We start from the raw sequence: 25518 nt of genomic DNA, 5'->3' as shown, positions 1-25518 counted from the left end.
CTCTTGAGTAGATACTGCTCCTTCAACCAACACAGGATCTCTGGAGCTCTGAAATCAACTAGATAAATACCTTGGCAATCTGTCTGTGGATCACTACCCCTTCTTTTCCTAATACAGAGGAAAATCTGCTTGTCAGCTCATATATAAGTGGCCCACACAGAGCAGGGAAGGAAGACTCAGGCAAAACCTGAGGGTAACACCCAGCTCTGCAGGGGGTTCACTGAGTGTTGGCTTTCCAACTGATTAATTGGTCACAGAAAAAGAGCTGAAGAGGCAGAAAGAACTGCACCCCCTGGTGGACAGATAGTTTAGTGCATGATATCTCTCCTGAGTAGTTGCCTCATTTGGTGGATTGATTGATCGCTGTGTGTTCCCTAGTGTGTTTAGGAGACACTTCAAGTTGAGAACTGAACTCTTGGACTCTGGAATTCTAATTAAAACATGGAGAAGGAGCTATAACAGAGAGGGAGAGGAGGCAGTGAGCAAGGTCCAAAGGCTCTGCCCACCTAAGAGGTTAGTGCAAAAAAAACATCCAAACAGGAGAGAATTGAGAAAATTAAGACCCTTAAAAATTCCAAAGCTTCAAAAAAAAAAAAAAATCACAAGACATACAAACATAAGAGAATAATTGCCCATCCAAATGAAGAAAAAGGAAGTAAAATTGCATCAATGAAGTACAAGTAATAAGCAGAATGGAAAGAATACATTACAACAATGTTAAACATAACCAAAGAACTAAGGGGAAACATAAATAAAGGTCTAAAAAAAAAAAATAAGAAAAATATGTATGAACAAAATAAGGATTTATAAAAAGGGAAAGACACTATAAAAAGAAAGCAATCAGAAATATTGGAACTGAAAGAGACAATAACTGAAATGGGAAGTACAATGGAAGAATTTAACAACAGAGTCTATCAAGCTGAACAAAGAATCAGAGAATTAGAGGATAAGATAGGCAAAATTTCAAAGGGTAAAAATTAACAAGAACATAGGCACAAGAATGCTAAGCATGGTTTAATGAGATTATGGGACAACGTATACAGACCTAAAATATGCATCCTGGGAATTCCAGGAGATGAGAGAGAGAGAAGGGACAGAAATAACATTAAAAGAAATAATCAAAGAAAAATTCTTAAACCTGATGAAGGACTTGAATCTACAAATCCAAGAAGCTCAAAGAACTTCAAGCAGAATGAATTAAGAGGTCATTTGATTTCCTGACTGCTGTTTCCATGGGCATTGATTGTGGATACAAATAAAATGAAATCTTTGACAAAGTCAATCATTTCTCTGTTTATCATGATGTTGTTTATTTTTTTGTTTATGGTCCAGTTGTGAGGATTTTTATTTTCTTCATGTTCTTTTACTTTCTTCATGTATGAGGTGCAATTCATACTGATGTTTATCAGCAAGCAAGGTCGTGTCATCTGCATAATGCAGGTTGTTAATGAGTCTTTTTCCATTCTTGATGTTTCATTCTTCTTCATATAGTCCAGCTTCTTGGATTATTTGCTCAGGAAACAGATTGAATAAGTGTGATGAAAGCACATAACACTGATGCACACCTTTCCCGATTTTGAACCATCCGGTATCCCCCTTGTTCTGTTGAAATGACCGCCTCTTGGTCTACGTACAGGTTGCTCATGAGCACAATTAAATATTCCAGAATTCTAATTATTTGCAATGTTATTCATAATTTGTGAGAATCCACACAATTGAATATCTTTGCATAGTCAATAAAACACAGGTAAACATCTTTCTGGAAGTCTGCTTTCCATCAAGATCTATCTGTTATCAGCAATGATACCTCTCGCTCCACATCCTCTTCTTAATCCTACTTGAATTTCTGGCAGTTTAATGTTAATGTAGTATTGCAACTGTTTTTGAATTACATTCGGCAAAATTTTACTTGTGTGATAGTAATGATATTGTTAGCTACTTTCCGCATTCTGTTGGATCATCTTTCTTCGGAATGAGCAGGAATATGGATCTCTTCCTGTCAGTTGGCCAGGAACCTGTCTTCAAAATTTCTTGGCATAGATAAGTGAACATTTCCAGTGTTACATCCGGTTGTTGAAACATCTCAAAGGGTATTCCATCAATTCCTGGAGTCTTGTTTTTCACCAATATCTTCAGAGAAGCCTGGACTTCTGCCTTCAGTACCATCAGTTATTGATCAGATGCTGCCTTTTGAACTGGTTGAATACTGATCAATTCTTTTTTTTTTTTTTTTGTACAGTGACTGTGCATTCCTTCCATCTTCTTTTGATGCTTCTTGTGGTATTCAATATTTTGCCCCTGGAGTCCTTCAATATTACAACTTGAGGTTTGAATTTTTTCTTCAGTTTTTTTAGCCTGAGAAATGCCAAGTGCTTTCTTCCCTTTTGGTTTTCTAACTCCAGGTCTTTGTAGACGTTGTTATAATATTTTGTCTTCTTGAGCTGCCCTTTGAAATCTTTTGTCCAGCTCTTTTACTTCATCATTTCATCAATTTTTAGATACTTTATGTTTAAGAGAAAGTTTGAGAGTTACTTCTGACATTCATTTTGATCTTTCCTTTCTTTCTTGTCTTTTTTTTTTTTTAACTTTTATTGAGCTTCAAGTGAACATTTACAAATCAAGTCAGACTGTCACATATAAGTTTATATACACCTTACTCCGAACTCCCACTTGCTTTCCCCCTAATGAGTCAGCCCTTCCAGTCTCTCCTTTTGTGACAATTTTGCCAGCTTCCAACTCTCTCTATCCTCCCATCCCCCCTCCAGACAGGAGATGCCAACACAGTCTCAAGTGTCCATCTGATATAATTAGCTCGCTCTTCATCAGCATCTCTCTCCTACCCACTGTCCAGTCCCTTTCATGTCTGATGAGTTGTCTTCAGGAATGGTTCCTGTCCTATGCCAACAGAAGGTTTGGGGACCATGACCGCTGGGATTCCTCTAGTCTCAGTCAGACCATTAATTATGATCTTTTTATGAGAATTTGGGGTCTGCATCCCACTGATCTCCTGCTCCCTCGGGGGTTCTCTGTTGTGCTCCCTGTCAGGGCAGTCATTGATTGTGGCCGGGCACCAACTAGTTCTTCTGGTCTCAGGATGATGTAGGTCTCTGGTTCATGTGGCCCTTTCTGTTTCTTGGGCTCTTAGTTATCATGTGACCTTGGTGTTCTTCATTCTCCTTTGATCCAGGTGGCTTGAGACCAATTGATGCATCTTAGATGGCCGCTTGTTAGCATTTAAGACCCCAGATGCCACATTTCAAAGTGGGATGCAGAATGTTTTCATAATAGAATTATTTTGCCAATTGACTTAGAAGTCCCCTTAAACCATGGTTCCCAAACCCCCGCCCTTGCTCCGCTGACCTTTGAAGCATTCAGTTTATCCCGGAAACTTCTTTGCTTTTGGTCCAATCCAGTTGAGCTCACCTTCCATGTATTGAGTATTGTCCTTCCCTTCACCTAAAGCAGTTCTTATCTACTAATTAATCAGTAAAAAACCCTCTCCCACCCTCCCTCCCTCCCTCCCCCGTAACCACAAAAGTGTGTGTTCTTCTCAGTTTATATTATTTCTCAAGATCTTATAATAGTGGTCTTATACAATATTTGTCCTTTTGCCTCTAATTTCGCTCAGCATAATGCCTTCTAGGTTCCTCCATGTTATGAAATGTTTCACAGATTCGTCACTGTTCTTCATCGATGTGTAGTAGTCCATTGTGTGAATATACCACAGTTTACCCATTCATCCGTTGAAGGACACCCTGGTTGCTTCCAGCTTTTTGCTATTGTAAACAGAGCTGCAATAAACATGGGTGTGCATATATCTGTTTGTGTGAAGGCTCTTATTTCTCTAGGGTATATTCCGAGGAGTGGGATTTCTGGGTTGTATGGTAGTTCTATTTCTAACTGTTTAAGATAACACCAGATGGATTTCCAAAGTGGTTGTACCATTTGACATTCCCTCCAGCAGTGTATAAGAGTTCCAATCTCTCCGCAGCCTCTCCAACATTTATTTTTTTGTGTTTTTTGGATTAATGCCAGCCTTGTTGGAGTGAGATGGAATCTCATCGTAGTTTTAATTTGCATTTCTCTAATGGCTAATGATCGAGAGCATTTTCTCATGTATCTGTTAGCTGCCTGAATATCTTCTTTAGTAAAGTGTGTGTTCATATCCTTTGCCCACTACTTGATTGGGTTGTTTGTCTTTTTGTGATTGAGTTTTGACAAAATCATATAGATTTTAGAGATCAGGCGCTGGTCGGAGATGTCATAGCTGAAAATTCTTTCCCAATCTGTAGGTGGTCTTTTTACTCTTTTGGTGAAGTCTTTAGATGAGCATAGGTGTTTGATTTTTAGGAGCTCCCAGTTATCTGGTTTCTCTTCGTCATTTTTGGTAATGTTTTGTATTCTGTTTATGCCTTGTATTAGGGCTCCTAACGTTGTCCCTATGAAAGAAGCCTCAGATAAGCAAAGCATTACTGAAAAAGAAGAAGAAAGTGGGAGGCCTCACTCTACCTGATTTCAGAAGCTATTATACAGCCACAGGAGTCAAAACAGCCTGGTACTGGTACAACAACAGACACATAGACCAGTGGAACAGAATTGAGAACCCAGATATAAATCCATCTACATATGAGCAGCTGATATTTGACAAAGGCCCAGTGTCAGTTAATTGGGGAAAGTATAGTCTTTTTAACAAATGGTGTTGGCATAACTGGATATCCATTTGCAAAAAAAATGAAACAGGACCCATACCTCACACCATGCACAAAAACTAACTCCAAGTGGATCGAAGACCTAAACATAAAGACTAAAACGATAAAGATCATGGAAGAAAAAATAGGGACAACATTAGGAGCCCTAATACAAGGCATAAACAGAATACAAAACTTTCTTGTCTTTTTAATGACATTTTGTTTTCTTCATATGTGATGTCCTTGATACCATCCCACAACTCGTCTGTTCTTTGGTTGTTAGTGTTCAGCTCATCAAATCTATTCTTGATATGGTCTCTAAATTCAGGTAGGAGTGTTCAAAGCCATACTTCAGCTCTCTTGAACTTGTTATAATTTTCTTCAGCTTCAACTTGAACTTGCATATGAGCAATTGATTATCTGTTACACAGTAGACCCCTGGCTTGTTCTGACTGATGATATTGAGCTTCTCCATCATCTCTTTTCACAAATATAATCTATTTGATTCCTGTACATTCCATTCATTGAGGACCATGTGTATAATTGCTGTTTATGTTGTTGAAAAAATGTATTTTCAATGACTAGGTCATTAGTCTTACAAAATTCTATCATGCCATCTCTGGCAACATTTCTATCACCAAGGCCATATTTCCCAACTACCAATCTTTCTTCTTCATTTCCAGCTTTCACATTCCAATTGCCAGTAATTATCAATGCATCTTGATTGCACGCTTGATTAATTTCAGACTGCAGAAGTTGGTAAAAATCTTCAATTTTTCATCTTTGACGTTAGTGGTTGGTGCTTGAATTTAAATAATGGTCGTATTAGCTGGTCTTCCTTATTAAAGAAAAAAAAAAAACCATTGCCGTCGAGTCAATTCCAACTGATAGCGACCCTACAGGACAGAGTAGAACTGCCTCATAGAGTTTCCAAGGAGCGCCTGGTGGGTTTGAACTGCTGACCTTTTGGTTGGCAGCTGTAGCACTTAACACTACGCCACGAGGGTTTCCGTCTTTCTTATAAAAAAAAAAAAAAAGTATGGATATTTATTCTATCACTGACAGCATTTTTACTTCAGGACAGTTTTTGAAATGTTATTTTTGATAATGAATGTGATGCCATTTTTCTTCCATTTGTTATCCCCGGCATAACAGACCATGTGATGGTCTGATCCAAAATGGCCAAAACCAGTCCATTTCACTGCACTAATGTCTAAGATATCTATCTTTATGTGCTCCATTTCATTTTTGAAGACTTCCAATTTTCCGAGATTCATACTTCATAGATTCTACTTTCTGATTATTAACAGATGTTTGTAGCTGTTTCTTCTCATTTTGAGTCATGCCACATCAACAAATGAAGGTCCTGAAAGCTTCACTCCTTCCACATAATTAAGACCAACTCTACTTTGAGGAGACAGCTCTTCCTCAGTCATATTTTAGGAGCCTTCCAACCTGAGAGGCTCATTTCCTGACATTATATCAGACAATGTTTGGCTGTTTTATACTACACAAAATTCATAAAGTTTTCACTGGTCATTTTTTTTGTGTGTGTGTGGACAAGTATATAAAAAAATAGATAATTTTGATTGTTTGGTCTTTCATGCCTTTTAATAACCAATATATAAAAAGGTAGGATAAAATTATTTTATAGGGTAAAAAAAATATATAAGGATGTAATCCTTAATAACAACAAAATGAGGAGGATGGTGTATGTATAGAATTTCTTGTTTGTTACTGAAGTTAAGTTGGCATGAACTTGACAGGACGTTTTCAATGCTGTCAGTGTAAGATTCATGGTAGCCACCAAGTAAATATCTTTAAAATATATAAACAAAAGAAAAGCAGAAGGGAATAAAATGGCTCACTACCAAAATCAAGATAACACAATAGATGGCAGTATTAGAATAAAACTACAAAGAAGATTTAAGACATACACACACAAGCACACACATGCACACACACACAAATGACAGAAGTAAGTGCTTTCTTATTGGCAATTACAGTGAATCCAATTAGACTAAATGCTCCAATCAATAGAGTGTGGCAGAATGGATTAAAAAAAAAAAAAAGATCCAACTGTATGCTATTTTCAAGACACACACCTTAGGCCAAAGGACACAATTACGTTGAAAGTAAAAGGATGGAAAAGTATTCCATCTGAATTATTATCAAAAGAAAGCTGGGGTGGCAATCTTTACTTGAGACAAAATAGACTCTAAGACAAAATCTATTAGAAGAGATAGAAGTATTCATTATATAGTGATAAAAGGGTCAATTCATCAAGAAGATTTAACAATTATGCACATATATATATGCACCCAACATTGGAGCATCTAAATATATAAACCAAAAACTGGTAGATTTGGAAGGAGAAATAGATAGCACTACAATATAATTGAAGCTTTCAATACAGCACTTTCAATATTGGAGAGAACATCTAGAAAGAAGATCAACAAGGAACCAGAGGACCTGAATGACGCTATAAACCAATTAAACCTCTTCACTCAACAACAGCACAATGTACTTTCTAGTACAGTGCACATGGAGCATTTTCCAGGATAGCCTACATGTTAGGTCATGAAGTAAGTCTCAATAAATTTAAAAAGATTGAAATCATACAAAGTATTTTCTCTGACCTCAGTGGAGTGAAACTAGAAACAAATAAGAGAAAAAAACATGAACAATGCAAAAACATATGGTAATAAAACAACACATTATTCAACTACCCATGGGTCTAGTTATGACTAGACAAGAAGTAGTGATGGTCAGACAACAGAAAGATATGTAATAAGAATTGATCTAAGTTAGGGGAGAATTAAAAAAAAAATGGAGCATAAGCTGGTGGCTACTTCATAGTTTGTCAATGTCAGTTAAATTATTTAAAATTAATGTCAAATAGTGATAATGTAAGCCTATCTAAAATTTCAGCAATAAGCACCAAGGTATGAACAATAACTAAAATTGGATGCTGAAAGAAGGAAGAAAAGGGCGAAGAATATTTTAAAAACTATTTTATTCTTATTTGTACAAGGGAAACAATTGATACTCTAAAGAAAAAGTGGACTAAAAGTTTTTCATTAAAACATTGGTGAAAAGAAAACAACAAATACCCAAATTTTCTTAAATATCAGAAAGTTTTTGAAAAAGTAGACTACATAGTGGAAGACTTTTTAAAATAAAAAAGAGAGAACATAATATAAAACAAAACATGAGTGAATACAATTAAACTTATTTGGTGTAACAATAAATGTAAATGGGCTTAACAAACTTATTAAAACTAAAATATTACTTTTCTCTTTGCTTGATAATTTCTTTCCACAGATATGTTGTCAACTATTTCCTCAATTTATTCAGCTCTGTTCTCCACTAGGAGTCTTTGGGTGGTGCAAATGGTTAAGTGCTGGACTAAACAGAAAGCATACTGGTTCAAACCCACCCAGAGGAAAATAAAAGCACTTCAGAAATAAGGCCTGGCAATCTGCTTCTGAAAGGTCACAGCCATGAAAACCCTATAGAGTGCAGTTCTACTGTGCACACTTGGTGTCACCATGAGTCAGAATTGACTCACTGACAACTAACAACAATTTTCCACTATTCCATTATTTAAGAAGGCATCCCTGATCAGTGAATATAAAATAGTGAAATGCTTCTCATCCTGCTTCATTTTTCTTCAGTACATTAACCGTAACATAACCCTGCCATTTTTTCTTTTATTACCTGTACTCCACTACGGAATGTAAGATTCGTGAGATGAGACATTTTACCCATTTTTACCACTAGAAATTCCCCAGTGCCCAATATAGTGTCTGCCTCAAAGTAAATGCTCGAATAAAGTGTGTTTCCTGAAAGAATATACTTAGTCCTATATTGAATGAAGAAGAAGGGGTCAAGCAGCAGTGCTAATGCCTCGAAATACTAAAGAAAAACTAAAAGAGAAAATAACATCACATTAGTGGTGTGTTTAAAAGAAAAAACTACTTTTTTTTAGTTTTTTTTAAAAGAAAACAACATCAATATAGGAAATATGTGTAGGTTTGAGTTTTAAAAGAGACATAATAGTAATACATTTACCCAGGATTATTCAAAACTCAAAATTTTTAGGTAAATTATCTAGTGACTAAGACTTATTTTTTAAGTTCTTTAAATTTTAAATATTTTGAAGAATATATATAATGTATTTCTCTACATATGTCTCTGGTAGTGCAAAGTGCACTCAACTACTAACCTAACAGTTGGTGATTTGAATTCATCCTAAGGTGCCAATGAAGAAAGACCCCGCAATCCCCCAAAACATCATTTATTTTTTCTTTATCTCTTTCATCTCTGTGCTCTCTCTCTCTCTGTCTAATGCAATCACACACACACACATTATGTTTCCTAGAGAATGGAATAATCATATTAGAAATTCATTTTTGCTACTCAGTGTTTATAAAATTCAAAAACACTGAGATCAGCTTCAATGAAGTTCTATTTATCTCCTTTTGAGTAAATGATGCTCATTTTTATACCATTCCTGTTTTGTGCCTGTACCTCTGTTCTGGTAAATGAAGTGTTACTTCACTGCATTTTATTTTTCTTGTCTTTCTGGTGAGTATATTTTCAGTTTAGACTCACATAGAATTCTCAAACTTAAAACTTCCAATTTATGCCTCTTTTACATTTTATATGATGTCAAGACCATGCCATTTCTTCAGGGCAAGAGTTTTTCCTAAACTAGACTTGAAATAACAATAATCTTTCTGCTTCCCAAAGTTCCCAAATCCTGTGTTTTCCTTTCCCGTCATTGAAAAGCTACTGGATTCTCGAGCTTGATGCTCAAGCGCTGAATGCAGGCTCTGCTGAGTGGTCATTTTGTTATAAGCCTACATGGAGGAATGCTAGGGTGGCACGGGTCTTTCTGTATCCATGCAGTTTACAGCTTCCAGGTTTCTCACAGTTTTCATTTGTAAGAAGCCAGGAAGTGGTGGTTCTTTGTTTAGTGTAAATTATGCTGACATCTTGGCGACTGTGTCCAAGATAGTATAAAAAAAATTAATGTTTAAATCACCATGAGTGATTGTCTTAAATTTGTAGGTACAAAATCTCTCTGATTTAGATAGAAATTTTTTTATTGCTGCTTGATTTTAGAAACTTGTGATTGATTGTTTCCTAGAATTAAATTTATTATTAGAAAATTTGTATGACTCCTACTTTATGGTAGTTTTACATTACATTAAGATAAACACAAGAGCCTGACATGTTTTAAAGAAATGTATTTCCTCTTAGCATGTTTTATATAATTTGCATAAAATGCATATTGCAATTTTATAGACTGTATTTGCTCGATAATACTCAGCTATTCAACATATATTCATTGTGTGCCAGATATTCTTTACAAATCTGTGCTCATACTGAGCTTAAATTCTAGTGGCAGGAAACAAACACAAAACAAAATAAATATTAAATAAGTCAGATTGTGTTAAAAATTTTAAGAAAAAATAATGCCATCATGTCAGGTATGCTGAGGTTGCTGTTTTAGATGAAATGAACAGAATAGGCCCTTCTGAGAAAGTGACTTTTGAGCAAAAGACTGAAAGATGTGAATAGACGTGACCGTGACTCTGTGCAGATGTGGGGGAGGAGTCCTAGGCAGGAGCACAGTATAGGCAAAGGTCCAGGGCTTGGAAAAAGATGACTAAAGAGGTCACTGAGGCTACAGCACAGGGGCAAACAGGCGAGAGGGGGAGGAGCTGACCCCAGAGGGTAAAAGAATGGGAATAAGATAGGCGTTAGCATGGGATATGAATCTACCATTGCAGGGTTCTAAAGAAGGTGACCTGATCTGAGGCAGATTTCCAAAGATCACTTTGACTGATGCACTGGAGCCGAACCAAATGGACATGGGGGGTTAGAGGAAAACATGCAGGAATAGCCCAGATGAAAAAATAATGATGGCTTGAACCAGATTGTTAGCCGAGGATATGGTGAGAAGTATAAACATTTTAGATTAAATAGCTTTACACTTTTTTGGTAAAACGTTTGAGTTTCCTGGATATAACAAAGGGAGGATTCCTTTCTCCCCCTCCCCAACACTGTTAAGTGTTGGTTAGTTTTAGTAAAAGACTAAAACACAGTGAATTTATTTTATATCTATGGACTTTAAATTAACTATGCACTGCATATTTAAAAAAAAAAAATTAGACCAAGCTTATTTTCAATTTTCTTTGGGAAGTGGAATGGGATTGAAGTTAATGGACTACCAAGGTAGGCTCACTGCCACCTGAATCTAGAGTTTTGTTCACAGGGTATTTCAAGAGGCCTGATAAATGGAACAATAGCCATGTGCTATTTTTCAGAGTAATTTAAACATACAAACCAGGGAAATCTGAGGTAAGCAATTTTTTTTTTTTAGCTATTTTTTAGTGTTGTAAAAAAAGAGGCAACAAAACATTTGCCAATTCAACACTTTTTGCTTGTACAAGTCAATGAAACCAATTACATCAAGCACATTGTGCAACCATCACCAACATCCATTGCCATGTTTTCCATTCTCATATGCAAAAATTCAATGCTAGCTAAACAAAGGTTCCCTTCTTTCCCCTTCCCTCCCTCTCCTGGTAACCACTGTTAAACTCTGATCTCTGTGCGTTTGCCTATTCTATTTGATATTAATGAGATCACACAATATACATATTTTTTTGTGATAGACTTATTTCACTCTGCATAATGTTTTCAAGATTCATCCATGTTGTGCCATGTACTGAGACTTCATTTACCTTATGGCCGAGTAATATACCACATTTTGCTTATTCATCTGTTAATGGACATTTCAGTTGTTTCCACATTTCTGCCATTGTGAAACCTGCTGCAGTGAACATTGCTGTACATGTGTCTATCAGTTTCGCTTTTAGGTATCTCGGGTATATACCTAAGAGTGGGATTGCTGTGTCATAAGGCAGTTCTGTTTTTAACTTTTCAAGGAACAATTTTCCACAGCAGCCGTACCATTTTGCATTACCATCAGCAATAGAGGAAGTTTTCGATATCTCTACATCCTTGCCAATATTTGTTATTTTCTACTTTTTTGGTCTTAGCCATGCTTCTGGAAGTAAAGTAGCATCTCATTGCGGTTTTTAGTTGTGTCTTCCTAATGGTGGTACAGTGGTTAAGAGCTTGGCTGCTAACAAAAATGTCAGCAGTTCAAATCCACCAGCCACTCCTTGTAAACCCTTTGGGATCACTATGACTCAGAATCGACTGAATGGCAACGGGTTTGGTTTTCAGTTATTTTTTTCATAGCATCCAGTTCTAGTGTAATTCCTGTCCTTATGTACTGATCTTTTTGAGATTAATTACAGTTCTTATTTGCAAAACAAATTTTCTTTTTTCTGTACGAACTCTGTTTTCCCTTTCCTTACTTCTCCACTCCCCCATTTTATTATATTGGTCTCTCACTTTTGTTGCTTTCTTCGAAAGTCTGCTGACCCCTGGCTCTCTGCAACTGGACAAGAGCACATCATAAAAACTTGTAGGCTTCACTGTACTCTGCTCTCACTAGTTCATTTATTTGGGCACCCCGCTTGGTGGCACAGTGATTAAGCACTTGGCTGGTAAGCGAAAAGTGGGCAGTTGGAACCTACTGGCAGCTTTTCAAGAGAAAGATGTGGCAGCCTGCTTCCATAAAGATTACAGCTTTGGGAACCCTGTGGGGGCAGTTCTGCTCTGTCCTATAGGGCCACTATGAGTTGGAATCATCTAGATGGCAATAGGTTTTATTTTTTATAGGCATTTTATTTGGGGTGATTTATTTTCTCCTAGAGGATTCTGTCTGGTAATGGGAGGACAAGACTGCCAGCATTCTGAAAGCCAAAGTAGGGAATGGTGCTGGGATGTCTCACAATTCAGTACGTAGACCTTCCACCTCAACTCCTTCTGCTATGCCTATTTCCCAAGTACAGAGCCAGTGAGTTTGTGAGTTCAACATCTTCATGAAGTAAAGTTCTATTGTGCCACATAGGGGAGTTATGTAAGTGGATGGGAGGATTTGGGGTCTAAGAGCTTTTTACTCCCTGATTTCCCACTCCCAGGAAACATCTTCAGCTGTGTCCCTCTTATTTTCTGTCCATATGATAGGCATTGCTCTATTCACAGATAACCAGTGCTCTTCCACTTTTGGAGACACGTGGGAGAATGCAGACCTCTGCCCACTTGAAGTGGGTATCTGACTTACCACCTGAATTGCTTTGACCCATGACACATGAGAGAATGTGCTGTGTGTAATTCCAAGAGGAAGCATTTAGTTATCAGGAATTTGATCTCCAACTCTGTCTTCTCCTATCATGGAAACACCTGTAGGAATAGAGATACTTTAAAAATGAAGCAGCTTGGAATGCCATATCCACAAGCAGAGGACAATATCCCAAAGAGTCAGATACACCTGCACTGGACTTTGTGTTTACAAGAAATAAATCCACCTTGTGTATTAAAGTCCTTACCTCAGTATCTTCTCACATATCCTGATTAATATAGCCATTCAAATTTTACCAGGGTGTCATGTAAACAGTACTACCATTAGCCCCTAACACTAAGGCATCAGCTTTCCATATAGTTTTCCATCAGTGTCACTCCTAGAACAATGACTTATACAACTATTAGCCATAACATTTTTCAACCACCCTAATGACTCAAATAAATCAAGAATGGATACGTCTTAATAATTTCCTGTAAGTATATGGTATCTTTGGAATTTTTTTCAAGAACAAGGGCCTAAAAAGTTTCAGAAAGTCTGAATAGAAATTTCCATTTCAATTTGTTGTGCTGAATTGCTGAGTATACCCTTAAGATGTGAGTTCCACTTGCAAAAAAAAAAAAAAAACTCACTTGGATTTAGGCAGAAATGTGTTTCTATTATCTGATACAAAAGGAAATACACAGAGAACTCATGAGGTACATAGGTTTTCTTATCTTATTTTGTATTAAACTCTAAACCATTCAGTGCCGTCGAGTTGATTCCGACTCAGAGCGACCCTATACTAAATGTTTTGTCAAATCTATTTTTCTACCTAGGTAAAATAAAGGTTACCTAGATGTAGCCTTTATTTTATCTAGGTAGAAAAACAGATTTGACAAAACATTTAGTATGTTTATAATCACATAGAGATTAAATTAAATTTGGGATAAATTTAGAGATCTCTCTGTCTCAAGAAAGAGAGTGTTTATGACTTCTCTGGATTCGAATACCTTAGAAGTGGTTCACTGTGGTGGCCTAAACCAAACCAAACCTGTTGCTGTCAAGTCAATACCAACTCAGGTCTAGCCTTCTGATAATTACAAATAAAGGAAGAATGCAGCACACATACACAACACATAAACACACATGCAAATATACACAAAAACACACGCACACACAATGCAAGTTGAACCTCTTCTTTGTACTGAAGTTCTCATTCTCATAGTCAAATTAAAAAAAAAAAAGAAAGATTTGCATATATAGTAAGCTCCTAAGGAAACTTCAAGGAAATTCTCCTTCCTTTAGGCTTCTGTAATGGAATCTAGGGTAGCCAGTCTATTTTCTTTTAAAACTCAAACAATTATTTACATATATATAGGTATGTACATATATTTATATTTATGTATATTATATATAATTTATCTAATTGTTAATTGTAGAGTGTTCAATTCATGTGCTTATGTTGTCTAAGAAAATATAATTTATATTCCTCAAATGTTAACTGTAACTAATATTTCTCCTTAGCCAAATACATTATGAGCATGTGTATGTGCCAAAAATTGTACTGCATTTTATATAATTTTAACAAGGTGTGTTAAATCATAGAAAAAAATAATAAGTCATCAATTACCCTCTTTGAACTAAACTACATTTTTAAGTGATGTTTCAAAGATAATCTCTCTTGTGTCCCTTTTTTTTAATTGTGCTTTATGTGAAATTTTACAGCTCAAGTTAATTTTTCATAAAAACTTTATACACACATTGTTATGTGACCCTACTTGCAATCCCCACAATGTGACAGCACACTCCCCCTTTCCATCCTGGGTTTCTCACATCCATCCAACCAGTTCCTATCCCTCCCTTTTAAATAGTATGGGTGGATGTCATAGTTTTCAAGTTTCTTTCTGGTCCAAAAGACCAGTTATCCACTATTGTTTACTGAACCCCTTTATCCACAATCTTAGCAGAGCTTCTTTTACCTCTTTGTTCCTCAGAGTATAGATGAGAGGGTTCAACAACGGTGTTACTACAGTGTAGAGGAAGGTGAAGAACTTTCCATATTTGGAAGCAAAGTTGTACTTAGGGTCTGTGTAAACCACTGCCGCTGTTCCATAAAACATGAAGACCACCAGAAGATGGGAGGAGCAGGTGGCAATGGCTTTCTGCCTCCCCTCTTCTGACTTGATTTTCCCCACAGTTTGAGCTATGTAGCCATAGGATGTTAGGATCAACCCTACAGGCAGGATGGTGAAGAGGATGGCAGAGACGGTCAACTGCCATCCATTGGAGGAGGTATCTCCACAAGCCAGGTATATGAGGGTAGGCACCTCACAAAGAAGTCATCCACGTGGTGGTAGACACAGAAGGACAGCTGGAGTGTGATGGGAGAGATTCCATCAGGCCAGAGAGCCAGGCTGTGAGGGCCAGCTTTTAACGGAGAAGAGGGTTTGTAATAATGGTGTAGTGCAGTCACTGGCAGACAGCAACATAGCGGTCAAAGGCCATCACCACCAGCAAAGTGCATTCTGTGGCACTTAGAAAGAGGAAAACACAGAGCTGGATGACACAGCCCATGTAGGTGATGGTCTTCTCAGGTCCCCACAAGTTTGACATCTGGGGCACCATAGTTGTGGTAAAGCAAAGCTCCAAGGAGGAGAGGTTGCTAAGGAAGAAGTAAGAAGGTGTGTAGAGATGAGGGTCTATGCAAGACAAAAAAAAAAAAAAAATTTTTTTTTTTTTTTTTTTTTTATGCAAGAGAGCACAATAATGGTCGGGTTTCCAAAGATGATCATGATGTAGAAGATTGCCACAAACCAGAACAGAACCTTTTCCAGCTGGGGCCATTTAGAGAAATCTAGAAGAATGAAGCCGATTGGGAAAATCGTGTTGGTCATTCCTGTTGCATTTCGCACTGGGGTTCAGACATAAATGTGAGTAGAATTTTGTAAACTGAATTTGGAGAAAGACTCTACTGCTGTTTCTTTAGAGAAGACAAACGTTAGTTGTCCAGGAGGTCTTGGAGACCGTTTTCCCTTATAATAAGCCATGGCTGTTTTGCCTTATATTAAGCCAAAAGGATACAATCTTTCTTTAATAATGCTGTATTGTTTATACTTAAGAGGCATTTGTAAGATACTCTCCCTTGAATATTATCTCTAAAATCTATAATCACAACAACTCCATAGATAACCTCATGATTACTTTAGATATCAGTATGTCCCTTCAGCTACAAATGTAGTAAAAAACAAAAAGCAAACAAAAACCAAAATCCATTGCCTTCCAACCAATTCCAACTCATGAGATTCCCATATTTTACACAGTAGAACTGCTCCGTAATTTTTTTGGCTGTAATTTTTATGGAAGCAGGTCACTAGGACTTTTTTCTATGGTGCCACTAGGTGGGCTCAAACTCCCAACCTTTAGATTAGTAAAGAAAAAAAATTAGTCAATTGTAAATCACTGGTACAAATGGTTTTCACTTGACTACTAACCTAATGTTTGGTGATTGGAACCCACCCAGTGGCACTGTGGAAGAAAGGCCTGGTGATCTTCTTCCATAAAGATTACAGCCAAGAAAATCCTATGGAGCAGTTCTACTCTGTAACACATGGTGATGCCATGAGTTGGAATCAACTTGATGGCAACAAATTTGGTTTTTGTATGTAGTAGCTGCAGTAAAATAATTGAAACAAAGGGTTGAAATATGAAGTTCCCAAAGTAATAGTCTTATTTGGTATTGTTTGATGATAATAATAGGAACACATGAAATTAGATTATTGTACAAGCAGGCCCCTGTGCTCTTATCTGTGAGCAGCATAGTCTCACCCAACAACATAGACTCTGAACAGTGAGATCCTGAACGTAATGTCATTTTTGAGTGCCTGAAAAAGCACCTCAGGCTAGAAGATACACTAGTTTTTAAATGAGGAAAACCTAAGTTAGACACCTGGTTCTTTCACCTTAAGTAAAGTAATTTATTTATTATTTTTTTTTTTGAGGTTTTTGATTCACTTCATTTTTTTTTTAATAACTTTTATTAAGCTTCAAGTGAACGTTTACAAATCCAATCAGTCTGTCACATATAAGTTTACATACATCTCACTCCCTACTCCCACTTGCTCTCCCCCTCTTCAGTCAGCCCTTTCAGTCTCTCCTTTCTTGACAATTTTGCCGCCTTCCCTCTCTCTCTATCCTCCCATCCCCTCTCCAGACAAGAGTTGCCAACACAATCTCAAGTGTCCACCTGATATAGTTAGCTCACTCTTCATCAGCATCTCTCTCCCACCCGCTGACCAGTCCCTTTCATGTCTGATGAGTTGTCTTCGGGGATGGTTCCTGTCCTGTGCCAACAGAAGGTCTGGGGAGCATGGCCGCCGGGATTCCTCAAGTCTCAGTCAGACCATTAAGTTTGGTCTTTTTATGAGAATTTGGGGTCTGTATCCCACTGATCTCCTGCTCCCTTAGGGGTCCTCTGCTGTGCTCTCTGTCAGGGCAGTCATCGATTGTGGCCGGGCACCAACTAGTTCTTCTGGTCTCAGGAAGATGTAGGTCTCTGGTTCATGTGGCCCTTTCTGTCTCTTGGGTTCTTAGTTGTCGTGTGGCCTTGGTGTTCTTCATTTTCCATTGCTCCAGGTGGCTTGAGAACAATTGCTGCATCTTAGATGGCCGCTTGTTAGCATTTAAGACCCCAGACGCCACATTTCAAAGTGGGATGCAGAATGATTTCATAATAGAATTATTTTGCCAATTGACTTAGAAGTCCCCGCAAACCATGTTCCCCAGAACCCCGCCCTTGCTCCGCTGACCTTTGAAGCATTCATTTTATCCCGGAAACTTCTTTGCTTTTGGTCCAGTCCAATTGAGCTGACCTTCCATGTATTGAGTGTTGTCTTTCTCTTCACCTAAAGCAGTTCTTATCTACTGATTAAACAATAAAAAACCCTCTCCCACCCTCCCTCCCTCCCCCCTTCGTAACCACAAAAGTATGTGTTCTTCTCAGGTTTACTATTTCTCAAGATCTTATAATAGAGGTCTTATACATTATTTGTCCTTTTGCCTCTGACTGATTTCGCTCAGCATAATGCCTTCCAGGTTCCTCCATGTTATGAAATGTTTCAGAGATTCGTCACTGTTGTTTATTGATGCGTAGTATTCCATTGTGTGAATATACCACAATTTATTTACCCATTCATCCGTTGATGGACACCTTGGTTGCTTCCAACTTTTTGCTATTGTAAACAGAGCTGCAATAAACATGGGTGTGCATATATCTGTTTGTATGAAGGCTCTTGTACCTCTAGGGTATATTCCCAGGAGTGGGATTTCTGGGTTGTATGGTAATTCTATTTCTAACTGTTTAAGATAACGCCATAGAGATTTCCAAAATGGTTGTACCATTTTACATTCCCACCAGCAGTGTATAAGAGTTCCAATCTCTCCGCAGCCTCTCCAACATTTCTTATTTTGTGTTTTTTGGATTAATGCCAGCCTTGTTGGAGTGAGATGGAATCTCATCCTAGTTTTAATTTGCATTTCTCTAATGGCTAATGATCAAGAGCATTTTCTCATGTATCTGTTAGCTGCCTGAATATCTTCTTTAGTGAAGTGTGTGTTCATATCCTTTGCCCACTTCTTGATTGGGTTGTTTGTCTTTTTGTGGTTGAGTTTTGACAGAATCATGTAGATTTTAGAGATCAGGCGCTGGTCGGAGATATCATAGCTGAAAATTCTTTCCCAATCTGTAGGTGGTCTTTTTACTCTTTTGGTGAAGTCTTTAGATGAGCATAGGTGTTTGATTTTTAGGAGCTCCCAGTTATCGGGTTTCTCTTCATCATTTTTGGTAATGTTTTGTATTCTGTTTATACCTTGTTTTAGGGCTCCTAGGGTTGTCCCAATTTTTTCTTCCATGATCTTTATCGTTTTAGTCTTTATGTTTAGGTCTTTGATCCACTTGGAGTTAGTTTTTGTGCATGGTGTGAGGTATGGGTCCTGTTTCATTTTTTTGCAAATGGATATTCAGTTATGCCAGCACCATTTGTTAAAAAGGCTATCTTTTCCCCAGTTAATTGGCACTGGTCCTTTGTCAAATATCAGCTGCTCATACGTGGATGGATCTATGTCTGGGTTCTCAATTCTGTTCCATTGGTCTATGTGCCTGTTGTTGTACCAGTACCAGGCTGTTTTGACTACTGTGGCTGTATAATAGGTTCTGAAGTCAGGTAAAGTGAGGCCTCCCACTTTCTTCTTCTTTTTCAGTAATGCTTTGCTTATCCGGGGCTTCTTTCCCTTCCATATGAAATTGGTGATTTGTTTCTCTATCCCCTTAAAATATGACATTGGAATTTGGATCGGAAGTGCGTTAAATGTATAGATGGCTTTTGGTAGAATAGACATTTTTACTATGTTAAGTCTTCCTATCCATGAGCAGGGTATGTTTTTCCACTTAAGTATGTCCTTTTGAATTTCTTGTAGTAGAGCTTTGTAGTTTTCTTTGTATAGGTCTTTTACATCCTTGGTAAGATTTATTCCTAAGTATCTTATCTTCTTGGGGGCTACTGTGAATGGTATTGATTTGGTTATTTCCTCTTCGGTGTTCTTTTTGTTGATGTAGAGGAATCCAAGTGATTTTTGTATGTTTATTTTATAACCTGAGACTCTGCCAAACTCTTCTATTAGTTTCAGTAGTTTTCTGGAGGATTTCTTAGGGTTTTCTGTGTATATAATCATGTCATCTGCAAATAGTGATAACTTTACTTCTTCCTTGCCAATCTGGATACCTTTTATTTCTTTGTCTAGCCTAATTGCCCTGGCTAGGACTTCTAGCACGATGTTGAATAAGAGTGGTGATAAAGGGCATCCTTGTCTGGTTCCCATTCTCAAGGGAAATGCTTTCAGATTCTCTCCATTTAGAGTGATATTGGCTGTTGGCTTTGCATAGATGCCCTTTATTAGGTTGAGGAATTTTCCTTCAATTCCTATTTTGGTGAGAGTTTTTATCATAAATAGGTGTTGAACTTTGTCAAATGCCTTTTCTGCATCAATTGATAAGATCATGTGGTTTTTGTCTTTTGTTTTATTTATGTGATGGATTACATTAATGTTTTTTCTGATATTAAACCAGCCTTGCATACCTGGTATAAATCCCACTTGATCAAGGTGAATTATTTTTTTGATGTGTTGTTGGATTCTCTTGGCTAGAATTTTGTTGAGGATTTTTGCATCAATGTTCATGAGGGATATAGGTCTATAATTTTTTCTTTTTGTAATGTCTTTACCTGGTTTTGGTATCAGGGAGATGGTGGCTTCATAGAATGAGTTGGGTAGTATTCCGTCATTTTCTATGCTTTGGAATACCTTCAGAAGTAGTGGTGTTAACTCTTCTCTGAAAGTTTGGTAGAACTCTGCAGTGAAGCCGTCCGGGCCAGGGCTTTTTTTTTGTTGGGAGTTTTTTGATTACCGTTTCAATCTCTTTTTTTGTTATGGGTCTATTTAGTTGTTCTACTCCTGAATGTGTTAGTTTAGGTAGGTAGTGTTTTCCCAGGAATTCATCCATTTCTTCTAGGTTTTCAAATTTGTTAGAGTACAATTTTTCATAATAATCTGAAATGATTCTTTTAATTTCATTTGGTTCTGTTGTGATGTGGTCCTTCTCGTTTCTTATTCGGGTTATTTGTTTCTTTTCCTGTATTTCTTTAGTCAGTCTAGCCAATGGTTTATCAATTTTGTTAATTTTTTCAAAGAACCAGCTTTTGGCTTTGTTAATTCTTTCAATTGTTTTTCTGTTCTCTAATTCATTTAGTTCAGCTCTAATTTTTATTATTTGTTTTCTTCTGGTGCCTGATGGATTCTTTTGTTGCTCACTTTCTATTTGTTCAAGTTGTCGGGACAGTTCTCTGATTTTGGCTCTTTCTTCTTTTTGTATGTGTGCATTTATCGATATAAATTGGCCTCTGAGCACTGCTTTTGCTGTGTCCCAGAGGTTTTGATAGGAAGTATTTTCATTCTCGTTGCTTTCTATGAATTTCCTTATTCCCTCCTTGATATCTTCTATAACCCAGTCTTTTTTCAGGAGGGTATTGTTCATTTTCCAAGTATTTGATTTCTTTTCCCTAGTTTTTCTGTTATTGATCTCTAGTTTTATTGCCTTGTGGTCTGAGAAGATGCTTTGTAATATTTCGATGCTTTGGACTCTGCAAAGGTTTGTTCTATGACCTAATATGTGGTCTATTCTAGAGAATGTTCCATGTGCACTAGAAAAAAAAGTATATCTTGCAGCAGTTGGGTGGAGAGTTCTGTATAAGTCAATGAGGTCAAGTTGGTTGATTGTTGTAAGTAGATCTTCCGCGTCTCTATTGAGCCTCTTACTGGATGTCCTGTCCTTCTCCGAAAGTGGTGTATTGAAGTCTCCTACTATAATTGTGGAGGTATCTATCTCACTTTTCAATTCTGTTAAAATTTGATTTATGTATCTTGCAGCCCTGTCATTGGGTGCATAAATATTTAATATTGTTATGTCTTCCTGATCAATTGTCCCTTTTATCATTATATAGTGTCCTTCTTTATCCTTTGTGGTGGATTTAAGGCTACAGTCTATTTTGTCAGAAATTAATATTGCTACTCCTCTTCTTTTTTGCTTATTGTTTGCTTGATATACTTTTTTCCATCCTTTGAGTTTTAGTTTGTTTGTGTCTCTAAGTCTAAGGTGTGTCTCTTGTAGACAGCATATAGATGGATCATGTTTCTTTATCCAGTCCGTGACTCTCTGTCTCTTTATTGGTGCATTTAGTCCATTTACATTCAGGGTAATTATAGATAAATAAGTTTTTAGTGCTGTCATTTTGATGCCTTTTTATGTGTGTTGTTGACAATTTCATTTTTCCACATACTTTTTTGTGCTGAGACGTTTTCCTTAGTAAATTGTGAGATCCTCATTTTCATAGTGTTTGACTTTATGTTAGTTGAGTCATTACGTTTTTCTTGGCTTTTATCTTGAGTTATAGAGTTGTTATACCTTTTTGTGGTTACCTTATTATTTACCCCTATTTTTCTAAGTAAAAACCTAACTTGTATTGTTCTATATCGCCTTGTATCACTCTCCATATGGCAGTTCAATGCCTCCTGTATTTAGTCCCTCTTTTTGATTATTGTGATCTTTTACCTATTGACTTCCATGATTCCCTGTTATGTGTATTTTTTTTTTTTAATTAATCTTAATTTGTTTTTGTGATTTCTCTATTTGAGTTGATATCAGGGCGTTCTGTTTTGTGACCTTGTGTTGTGCTGATATCTGATATTATTGGTTCTCTGACCAAACAATATCCTTTAGTATTTCTTGTAGCTTTGGTTTGGGTTTTGCAAATTCTCTAAACTTGTGTTTGTCTGTAAATATCTTAATTTCGCCTTCATATTTGAGAGAGAGTTTTGCTGGATATATGATCCTTGGCTGGCAGTTTTTCTCCTTCAGTGTTCTGTATATGTCTTCCCATTCCCTTCTTGCCTGCATGGTTTCTGCTGAGTAGTCTTAACTTATTCTTATTGATTCTCCCTTGAAGGAAACCTTTCTTTTCTCCCTGGCTGCTTTTAAAATTTTCTGTTTATCTTTGGTTTTGGTGAGTTTGATGATAATATGTCTTGGTGTTTTTCTTTTGGATCAATCTTAAATGGGGTTCGATGAGCATCTTGGATAGATATCCTTTCGTCTTTCATGATGTCAGGGAAGTTTTCTGTCAGGAGTTCTTCAACTATTTTCTCTGTGTTTTCTGTCCCCCCTCCCTGTTCTGGGACTCCAATCATCCGCAGGTTATCCTTCTTGATAGAGTCCCACATAATTCTTAGGGTTTCTTCATTTTTTTTAATTCTTTTATCTGATTTTTTTTCAGCTATGTTGGTGTTGATTCCCTGGTCCTCCAGATGTCCCAGTCTGCATACTAATTGCTTGAGTCTGCTCCTCTGACTTCCTATTGCGTTGTCTAATTCTGTAATTTTATTGTTGGTCTTTTGGATTTCTACATGTTGTCTCTCTATGGATTCTTGCAACTTATTAATTTTTCCACTATGTTCTTGAATAATCTTTTTGAGTTCTTCAACAGTTTTATTGGTGTGTTCCTTGGCTTTTTCTGCAGTTATCCTAATTTTATTTGTGATATCATTAAGCATTCTGTAAATTAGTTTTTTATATTCTGTATCTGATAATTCCAGGATTGTATCTTCATTTGGGAAAGATTTTGATTCTTTGGGGGGTTGTAGAAGCTGTCATGGTCTGCTTCTTTAAGTGGTTTGATATGGATTGTTGTCTCCGAGCCATCACTGGGAAACTAGTTTTTCCAGAAAATCCACTAAAAAAAAATGCAGTCAGACCCCTATCAGAGTTCTCCCTCTGGCTCAGGGTATTCGGATGTTAATGAAGCCGCCTGGGGAGGGTGGGGGAGGGAACAGAGAGATAGGAGAGTAGCACCTCAGAATATAGCCAGAGTTGCTTGTCTTGCTTGGAGTGACTATTATATCTGAGATTCCCGCGGGCGTGTCGCCTATGTGTGCTGGCTGTGTGGAGATTGCCCCCGGGGGGTCTGGCCCGCTGGAGTCACGGTCAGATCCTCCGCTTCCAGCCCCACGCCCAACGTCAAGGCTCCCCTACTGGGATGGTGCACTCTCGACTCCAAAATCAGTCGCTGCCTCCCGGGGACTTCTCGTCCCTCCAGCGGCGTGGCCGTGCTGCCCCCGCGAACCAGGTGGGCCACCTCCCGGGGTTAGTTCAGATGGGTGGAGCAGCTCCCCGTGCTTGTGTCGTGACCGAGTGTCCCGGCTGGGACACTGTTCTCCCCGCTCCAATACCAGTCGCTGCCTCCCGGGGACTTCTCCTATCGGCTGCGTCCCACGCCGCCCGCGCGACCCGGCTGGGCCCCTTCCCAGGGTTAGTTCAGGGGGGTGGAGCAGCTCTCCGTGTTTATGCCGTACCTGCATCCAGTCCAAATCCTGGAGAGACCGTTCTCTGGCTGGGACGCTGCTCTTCCTGCTCTAAGACCAGTCACTGCCTCCCGGGGACTTCTCCTACCGGCTGCGTCCCACGCCGCCCGCGGAACCGGCTGGTCTCCCTCCCGGGGTTAGTTCAGGGGGGTGGAGCAGCTCTCTGTGTTTGTGCTGTAGCTGACTGGTACGCTGGCTCCAGGCTCTGGAAACAATCGCTGCTTCCCCGTATTAGTTCGTTCTCCGTCTCTAAATCTGTGTTTGTTGTTCAGGGTTCGTAGATTGTTATGTATGTGATCGATTCACTTGTTTTTCCGTGTCTTTGTTGTAAGAGGATTCAGGTCTTCATTAAAGAGAGAATAATATATTAATATATATATTATAATATATAATATTATGTATATAATATATAATATTATATATATGTAATATATTAGTGTCTCCCCTCTAGACAGGAGATGCCAACATAGTCTCATGTATCGACTTGATCCAAGAAACTTGCTCTTTACCAGTCTCATTTTCCATCCCCTGTTCCAGTCCAATGCCTGTCTGAAGAGTTGGCTTTGGGAATGGTTCCCGCCCTGGGGTAACAGAAGGTCTGGGGGTCTGTGGCCTCCGGGGTTCCTCCAGTCCCAGTCTGACCAGTAAGTCTGGTCTTTTTATGAGAATTTGGGGTCTGCATTCTACTGGTCTCCTACTCCCTTGGGGTTTCTGTGTTGAGTTCCCTGTCAAGGCAGTCATCGGTTGTGGCCATGTATCATCTGGTCTCAGGCTGATGTAGTCTTTGGTTTAAGTGGTCCTTTTTGTCTCTTAGATTCATAATTATTTTGTGACTTTGGTGTTCTTCATTCTTCCTTGCTCCAAGTGGGTTGAGACCAATTGATGCATCTTAGATGGCTGCTTGCTAGCATTTAAACTGCAGATGCCACTCTCCAAAGTGGGATGCAGAGTGTTTTCTTAATAGATTTTATTATGCCAATTGACTTAGATGTCCCCTAAACCATGGTTCTCAAACCCCTGCCTCTGCTACACTGGCCTTTGAAGTGTTCGGTTTATTAAGGAAACTTCTTTGTTTTTGGTTTAGCCTATTTGTGTTGACCTCTCCTGTATTGTGTATCATCTTTCACTTCACCTAAAATGAAACTTATCTACTATCTAATTAATGAATTCCCCTCTCCCCCCCTCCTGCTCTTCCCCCTCTCTTAACCATCAAAGAGTATTTTCTTCTCTCTTTAAACTGTTTCTCCAGTTCTTATAATAGTGGCCTTATACAATGTTTATCCTTTTGCAATTGACTGATTTCACTCACATAATGTCTTCCAGATTTCTCCATGTTATGAAATGTTTAATGGATTCAACATTGTTCTTTAAAAAAAAAAAAACTTTAGTGATGTGTAATATTTCATTGTATGAATATACCATGGTTTATTTATCCATTCATCCATTGATGGGCACCTTGGTTGCGCCCATCTTTTTGCTATTGTAAACAGTGCTGTTATGAACATTGGTGTGCATGGTGCATTCGTGTAACGGCTCTTATTTCTCTAGGATGTATTCCAAGGAAGTTATTGCTGGATCATACGGTATTTCTATTTCTAGCTTTTGAAAAAAAGGAAGTACCAAATTGATTTCCAAATTGTTGGTACGATTTTACAT

At 37.9% G+C, this 25518-nt stretch overlaps 1 pseudogene; it reads right to left on the bottom strand.

Annotated features, from left to right (window-relative positions):
* Positions 1 to 14333: 14333 nt before the first annotated feature.
* LOC100670188 (olfactory receptor 2H1-like) lies at positions 14334 to 16304 on the bottom strand (annotated as a pseudogene).
* Between the last annotated feature and the right edge of the window lie 9214 nt (positions 16305 to 25518).

Source organism: Loxodonta africana, chromosome 2, assembly GCF_030014295.1.
Source record: "Loxodonta africana isolate mLoxAfr1 chromosome 2, mLoxAfr1.hap2, whole genome shotgun sequence".
Lineage (NCBI taxonomy): Eukaryota > Metazoa > Chordata > Mammalia > Proboscidea > Elephantidae > Loxodonta > Loxodonta africana.
The sequence above is the reverse complement of the archived record's forward strand: the minus strand, read 5'-3'. Positions and strand labels throughout refer to the sequence as shown.